The 8,470-nt window shown below is 42.4% G+C and overlaps 1 long non-coding RNA gene across 1 annotated transcript; it reads left to right on the forward strand.

Moving 5' to 3' along the window:
• Positions 1-221: 221 nt before the first annotated feature.
• On the forward strand, positions 222-7,334 carry LOC147581450 (uncharacterized). Its single transcript, XR_015249911.1, has 3 exons — positions 222-382; positions 2,119-2,774; positions 6,235-7,334. It is a non-coding gene; the product is annotated as an uncharacterized LOC147581450 (long non-coding RNA).
• The last annotated feature ends 1,136 nt before the right edge of the window (positions 7,335-8,470 follow it).

Consider the following 8,470-nt stretch of genomic DNA (forward strand, 5'->3'; position numbering starts at 1 on the left):
AAACATTAAAAATAAAATATAAATAAAATAAAATAAATATTGCCTAATCCAAGACAAGTATGTTTTCAATATTGTGGCAGGCAAAACAATGCCCTCCCCCCAGAGATGTCCATGCTCTAATCCCCCAAACCTGTGCATATGTTAGGTGGGATTAAGGTTGCTAAATCAGCTGACCTTAAAATAGAGAAATTATCTCAGATTATTCAGGTGGGCCCCAAATAGTGACAACAGTCTATTTAAGAAGCAGGAGGCAGGAGAGTCCAGAGGACTGGTCAGAATGATCCAGTGTGAGCAAGATTTGACCCTTTCATCGCCAGCTTAGAAGACAGAGAAAGGGACCCGTGAGCCAAGGAACGTGGGTGACCTCCAGAAGGTGGAAAAGGTAAGGAAATGGATATTGCTCCAGAAGAAATGCAGCCCTGGTGATGTCTTGATTGTAGCCCAGGAGAACTCACGTTGGGCTTCTAACCTACAGAGAACTCTTAGACAATAGATTCACGTTGCTGTTAAGCCACTAAATTTGAGGCAATCTGTTGTGGCAACCATAGAAAACCAACACAAATATGAAACGACCAGCTCTGCTGTATTACGGTGGACCCGAGAGATGGGGAGACTCGATCCCGTTTGTCCAAGTCTTTCAGTGAACATTCATTTTCTGACTGGGGCTGGCAGATAAAATACAGGATGTCCAATGAAATATAAATGTCAATTATACAATGAATATACTGTTTTGGTACAAGAATGGGCAATATTTGGTACATGCCTATATGAAAAACTATCCATCCTATCTGAAGTTCAAATTTAACTGGGTGTCCTGTATTTTTATTTGCTAAATCTGGCCACCTTATTTCTAATCCAGATATGGGGGAAATTCCAGGAGTTACCGCTGGTCATCAGAACTGCTCCCTGCCAACCATGCTGAAACCCACGCCTTTTCAAAAAAAATTTTTTTAATGTTTGTTTATTTTTGAGAGAGAGAGAGAGAGAGAGAGAGAGAGAGCGCGCGCATGAGTGGGGATGGAGCAGAGAGAGAGAGAGAGACACACACACAGAATCTGAAGCAAGCTCTAGGCTCTGAGCTGTCAGCACAGAGCCCAATGTGGGGCTTGAACCCATGAACCCTGAGATCATGACCCAAGCCAAAGTCGGACACTTAACTGACTGAGCCACCCAGGCGCCCCTGAAACCCACTTCTTAAGCATTCTCCCCCTATATTTTGGGTCTAAGTTATCATGCACTGCCTGTCTTTCTCTAGGATAATAGGGTTGCCTGGTGTCCATCTCTAGACATGGTATTATTGTCACGAATTGCAGATAAAGGTCAGCAGATTTTTGCTAAATGTGATAGTCCTATAATCATCCGGAGTTTCATGTGCATTGTTCTCCTTGGATTTCACCCAAGTGTAATTTCTCCTCTGCCAAAATGCCGTGGTGACTATCCAAGCACTACTTAGAGAGCGATATTCAGGCTCTGACCCTGGGCGTAAATGTATTCCCTCTGCTTGTTTTAAATAATCTCATTTCCACAGCAGCTGTTGATTCTGCTTTGCTGAACTGTTCAGTAGATTGCGCAGGAATGCCATTAAATGTGAACAAATTAGCAGGCCTTCTCCCACAGCACTTTCATCCAGCTGTTAACTTACATTTTGAAAATCATGACTCATGCATAACTGTACATTTAGCAATCTAACATTTTCCAAAAGAATTACATAGCTCCTTTCAATGGGTTCTTACATTGCCGATGAACAGGTAAGAGCAGAGCATCTGTCTCTAGGTCAGAAAACATATTGTGGTGCAACTTCTATTCTCAGAGTATTGCAGCTGCTGGTTGGAATAACTTGTTCCTCATTCAGCAGGGTAAGGTGAGGAAGGTGGGATGTTAATTCTAGACAAGGTTTAGGGGTATAATTGTAAATTTATGTGAAACCAACATCTTTCCATTAATATACTTGGGTTTCACTCCACGAATTGTGTTTTTTTTTAATGATAGAAGATTTTCAATATAAATTCTTGTTATTTGTAACAAAATTATTTTTTAAAGATTCACGTTCCCAACCATGAATAATGTCCGTTCTAGTCATTGAAGTTTTGAATGATACCAGTTTTGTTGCCTTTTTAGAGATTTGGGAAATAATATACACAAATCTGGACAAAATTTTCATTTGGCACATGTACAACGTTTCACTGTATCGCCCAAGTAAGAGGTACCATTACACGGTACAATTATAATCCTCACTGTCTTTTCCTTTTGGATAAATGGCAAATCGCGGAAGTTCGGATACTATGGTAAGAGATAAAGCTCTTGAAACTGTAGAACCTCTTCAAAGTTATTTTACTTTGAAATACAGGTAAAGAACCAAGACCCCAAGAAGATAAAGATCTTGCCTAAGGACTTAAGGCGGGTGATAAAATACAAAATCAAAATGGAAACAATGCAGGTTGTACCGCAAGAGCAGAATCGTAAAAGGTGGAGAAATGAGGGTAGAAATGGCAATACCATCAGGATAATGTTATTGTGACTGATCCTAGCTATGAATTCCTGCCTAGGTTCTTCATAAAGAGAACACCATGCCACGTACAAGCAAAAACATCCTACAGATTCCAGACAAGGACCTGATCCAAAACCCAGATCTCCTGACTTTCTACCATACTGTGTAGAGATGCTGGCTTCCCATTCTTCCTGGCACGAGTGAACTGTAGATTCCCTATGACATCTTCATTTTCTTCTACCCTTCAGTGGGCTAGAAGGCCAAGTCTCTCTGATTATAACTCAAGGTAACTTTATTATCTGTGGGTTGTTTTTTTAATTAAATGTTCATCTAGACTAAGAGCTCCAGAGGGATGAGTTCCAAGTATACAGTATAATTAGAGGTTAATTGTTTTTGATGAATGAATTAAAGAATACTGTCCTAAGGGCGCCTGGGTAGCTCAGTCAGTTAAGGGTCCAACTCTTGATTTCTGCTCAAGTCACGATCTCATAGTTCCCGAGTCTGAGCCCCTTATCGGGTTCCATGTTGACAGTGCAGAGCCTGCTTGGGATTCTGTCTCTCTCCCTCTCTCTCTGACCCTCCCCTGTGGGCAAGCACACTCTCTCTCTCTTTCAAAATAAATAAATAAACTTAAAAAAAAAAAAAAAAAAAGAATACTGCCCCAGCTTTAGTATATAGACAGAAAGATCTATGCTGTCAGGCCAATCTCAATTTTGTACATGGATACTTACGAAAAGCCACTGCTATTTGGCAAATGTACTCATGAGGTTCTGGTAAGCATTACATTTTTAGGGAAAAGGGAAGCTGTGTTAACAGCAGCTTGTAAACTTCCATGAGGCCACCTTCTCTGGCTTCCTCGACGCTACTCAGAACGGGTCCTGAACACTGCACCAACAGCCTGAATATCTACATGCCATATATCCCGGTACGAATTGGGTACGGCAGGAAGTACTTTGTTACAAAATGTAAATAAAGTGCTTCTTTATTTTTATAATCAGTAAGCAATTTTGAATACAAATGTTAAATACTTAAAAAGACACGGTTTCTTCCAGGGCCAATTTACTAGCTGAAATAAAAAAATCAGTGTCTCCCATGAGGCAGAGTTTTCCTTTGCTGTTTCATGAAGTTTTTCCGGCTCTGCTTTGTACCAAGGAGAAACTCCGTTAATTTACATTCTTTATACACGGAGTAAAAAGCAGTAGTGTTCACAGTCACTGTGAAGTACGAAGCTTCATTGACTAAATTTTACATTCCTTTTTTTAAGTTTATTTCTTTATTTTGCAATAGAGAAGGGGGGTGGTGTGGAGAGAGAGGGAGGGAGAGAATCCCAAGCAGGCTCTGCACTGTCAGCACAGAGCCCAGCGTGGGACTCGAACCCACGAACCATGAGATCATGACCTGGGCCAAAATCAAGAGTCAGATACTTAACTGACTGAGCCACCCAGGCACCCTTAAATTTTATACTCTTAAGAACATCCCTTGTATTCATCATATCAGAAGGTAGGTGATTTATTTTAATATCTATAGTGTCTTTTATCATTTTTTTCATTTGGATAAACTTCAAATATCCACAAAAGTAGAGGGAACAGGACCATGAAATCCCACATATCCATCATCGCCTGACAACCCCCAGCCACTGTCAGCCACTGTTATCTCAGCTATGATTCCCTTTCCCCGACACAACTATTGTGAAGCAGGTATCAGAGATGACATTATTGGTAAAAATTTCAGTATGTATTTCTAAAAGGCAAGAACCCTTTGGTTAAGCCCCACTGCCATTCTGTCATCACATTACAACACCTAGCAGCAACCCTTCCCACCACCACACGGCCTCGGAAATGATTTTTACTGGTTCTTTGTTCAGGGCTTTGGACAAACGTTTTTTACCAGCCAGTTTGGTTCCAGGTGACGTGTGGCACATTGGGACATGTTATTAATTCGTTCATGGCGATTATGCATTCAGTGCCCAATATATGTTGGGGAGAGTTGGGGGTCCTTGGGACACGTGAGTAAGTAAAACAGACACAGCCCCTGCCTTGTTTGAGCTCGTACTGTAGGAGGATGAGACAGGACATAATTAATAAGAATAATGAAGGTGAACACACACATTTGATAAAGGTGCCAAGCACTTTGGGAGCGGAAGAAAAGACGACAGCTGGGTAAGAGTTATTTGGAAATCCTGGGCAGGGTCGTGGTTTTAAAAAGGGAATTGGGAGGAGGCCTGACTGGGCGGGGTGTTCTGTGAGCAAGACTGTAAAGGCGAGAAGAGAATTAACCACATAAGTATCCAGAGGACAAGTGTCTCAATCAGAAGCTGCTGACTGAAGTCTCTAGGACGGTATAAGCCTGGCATGTTCCAGAAACAACAAGAAGGCCCCAAAATGTAATATTACTCCATTAAAATAAGTGAAGACCCGAGTAAAAGAAAGTAGCTGCAAGAAAGCATAAAGAGAACAAACACAACACTCCGCTCCATGACCGTGATGAGCTCTATGTAGGAAATGGCCCTGATTTGACCACAACAGCTCCCCCATGCTCCTCAGGTGGTTATATGTCCCCAAACAGAGAGATCCCACAACCAGGACTTCATGTGCACAGGGCAAGATAGATAATCGCGAGAGAGATAATCACGAAGGTCACAGATAATCACGATGGCCCCATTCCCTGTCCCACAGGTGGGTTAGGCAGGGAATGGCGGCCAATGAGTCCAACCAATGAGACCTGCATGGAAGCATGGTAAGGGCTTCCCTTAATGGTTTCCTCCAATAATAAAAGGACACATGGAATGAAAAGCATTCTGATCATATCCCTTCCAATGGAAATATCAAAATGGTGACACTCTCACACACTGCTGGTAGAGGTATTAATTACTTCAATTTTGCCAAAAGAATACGACTAATCATTTTCATCATAATGCTATCATACTTAGAGCTAAATTTTATCTCTTACTATATATCGGGCACTGTGCAACATGTCTTACAATGTCTCATTTATTCGTTAAAACAACCCTACGAATTAGATATTATTTTCTTGAGAAATGAGGAAGATAAGCCTTAAGGTAGTTAAATGCTTTTCTCAGTTTCGCGTAGGCAGTACACTAGAAGAGGTTGTGAAATTCACAATGAAATTATTCTAAGGAAGTGATAAAAATAGACATAAAGGTACACACACAAAGATATGTATGTGCCAATTGTTTGGTATAATGTGAAATTTTGAGAGAGAGAACATACAAATCCCCACAGCACTGAGGAACCGTTTAACTAAATCAGGCTACATCTGAATAGAGGGCTGGGTAAGGCTTGGAGAAAAGATACCGGAGCAACATTACATTCAGGAAAAGATTCTTTTTTTTCTTTTTTTCTTCCTCCTTCCCTTCCTCCCTCCCTCCTTCCTTCCCTTCCTTCCTTCTTCCTTTCCTCCTTCCCTCCTGTCCTTCCTTCCTTCCTCCCTCCCTCCCTCCTTTCCCTTCCTTCCTCCTTTCCTTTCCTTTCCTTTCCTTTCCTTTCCTTTCCTTTCCTTTCCTTTCCTTTCCTTTCCTTTCCTTTCCTTTCCTTTCCTTCCTTCCTCCTTCCCTTCTTTCCTTCCTTCCTCCCTTCATTTTTTCCTTCCTTTTTTCCTTCCTTTTTTCCTTCCTTCCTTCCTTCCTTCCTTCCTTCCTTCCTTCCTCCCTCCCTCCCTCCCTCCCTCCCCTCCTTGAAGCACTATCCCACCAGACAGCCATCCCCAGATGAAGGCTGTCACAACAGTGGACCCCAGGGGAGCCAGAGCTGGAGCAGGCTCACCATCCCCACCTCTGGGTGAACAATTCAAAGCACTGCATCCCTCCTGGCACCATCCTCAATCTGCAAATTCTCCTATAGTTTCTTGGGGAGACGTCAGCCCCAACCTCTCAGCAGCACTGAATCCCTCTTTCAATATGGGTCGGCACTGATATTTCACGGCTGACCATGAGGAAATAAGTTGGCCAAAGACCACACTGGCATGGAGTGAGAATTCCAGGGAGAGCAGAGAGGATAAGCTAGTCCCGAAGGCCTCCCCACGTGGGCATCCAGGCTGCAGGCTCAGGCCAATAAAGCTTTCCTGGGAACCCCTCCCACACCAGGCTGAAAGGCGACTGAAGGCACAGTCTCTTGGGCCCCCTTCCAAAAGACTAGCAGCCCGATGCCACACCTACACCATCCCCAGAAGCCCAGCTGGGAGGGACAGAGGGAAGCAGAGAGGAAGGAAGAGAGCGTGTCAAACACCAGAGAAGTTTCAGGAAGCAAAGGGCCTAATCATGTCCTTAATTAAAGTGCAGCTCCTGAAAAGTCTCTTCTGAAATTGGACCAGCTCAATTACCGTCTTGTCCTGACAACCCCCTCCACCTTTCCTGGACCTCTTGCTCTATAGCCTCTCAAAAGTCCAGCCTTCTCCAAAGTGAGAGCCCAGGGAGGCATCTGCTGAAGACAAAGGAAAAACTGGCATCTTGACTTGAAAACACTTGAAAGTCTCAGCCTGTGCACCAAATACACAAATTTTGGACCCCCATGTTCATTCCCTACTGTGGTTGCTTCCTCTGTGGAGATCGGCAACTCTGAGCATCACTAGGGAGAGAGCGGGGCCACACTGGGGACAGCTGTGCCTGTAGAGACCTTGACAACTGACTTCAATGCCCAACTTCCGCGGGAGGTGAAGCGTTTGCCAAAATGCACCTGGCTAGTTCTCCACTAGTCTTACTAGGGGGAAGCCAGCTCTGTGGGTAATCTCACAGAGTATTTACATCTGCTCTTAGAATAAAGGATAAACTCTGATCTTCTAAAAATCGTTGCTTGCTTGTGCAGCATTTGATTTATACCTTTAATCATGTTTTACTGAATTGGTGTGTGTCTCCTCAAGGCACAGCAACTGGATGGGAGGCACAGTGTCCGGGTGGGGCCCCAGCATTGGGGTGTCCAGGCCCGGACGTGAACGCTCATAGAGGAGACCCAGGAGTTCACTCCATTGGGCTAATGACCAAGAACAAGTAAAATGCCACAAGCAAGCAAAGGTGTCTCATTTTAAGGGGCAAGTTCATATAGAGTCTTGACTTTTTGACTCAGCCCAGGACAGCCTTTGGGGACAGAGGTGCAGTAAGGTCCGTGGACTGAGACAGTGTTGTGGGTATTTTCACCCTGGTTCTCAGCCCAGGGTCCTATAGTTGCTTGAGCCATCAATGCCTGCAAGAGACAGGGGCAGAGTCCACAGGTCCCAGGGGCTGGGAGCAGGGAAGCCCAGGCTATTGGGTTGTCTGTGTGGACCTGCTTTGAAAGGGCAGAGATGGGTATTAATAGGGGGTCAGCTGTCCCCGGTCCTTCCCACCATGCATCCCAGTTTGTGGTGGGAAGTAGGTGAGTAGGGAGAAACCCTATGCGATTCTCAGTCTTAATCAGAGACCTGCTTGACAATGGTGCCCCGTCTTTCTGCTTTAAACCTCGGGGTTACTTCTCTGAAACACCTGCATAAAAATTAAAAGTCATACATGAAGGGTATGACTAATTATACACGTGTAATTTATAACCATATCTAAATGTATAGTGTAAACAAAATGACATGTTTGTAGAATTATAAAACGTTTACAATTATATAAAGCATTGATAATTATATACAATTTATATAAAATTTGACATAATTACATCAAATCTATAAGCTTGATATAGAAATATATTTGTGGATAATATCCTACATTAAAATAATACAAATGTTATATAAAACTATAAATATATGTTGTACATGTTAAATGTACATATATGTACGATATACGTACACATGTATATAGATATGTGATAACATATAAACAGCATATATAAATCTATATGTGGTGATGGATGTTAATTAGATTGATAATAAATATAAAATATATTCATGTGTATTCTATATACACTTTATACATTATAGCATAGTGTACCTTTTTATAAATTATAAATTTAAATATAATTTAATGCTAATAATTATGTATTATGTGTA

This window comes from Puma concolor, chromosome B1, assembly GCF_028749965.1.
Source record: "Puma concolor isolate L17-30 chromosome B1, mPumCon1.1.hap2, whole genome shotgun sequence".
NCBI lineage: Eukaryota > Metazoa > Chordata > Mammalia > Carnivora > Felidae > Puma > Puma concolor.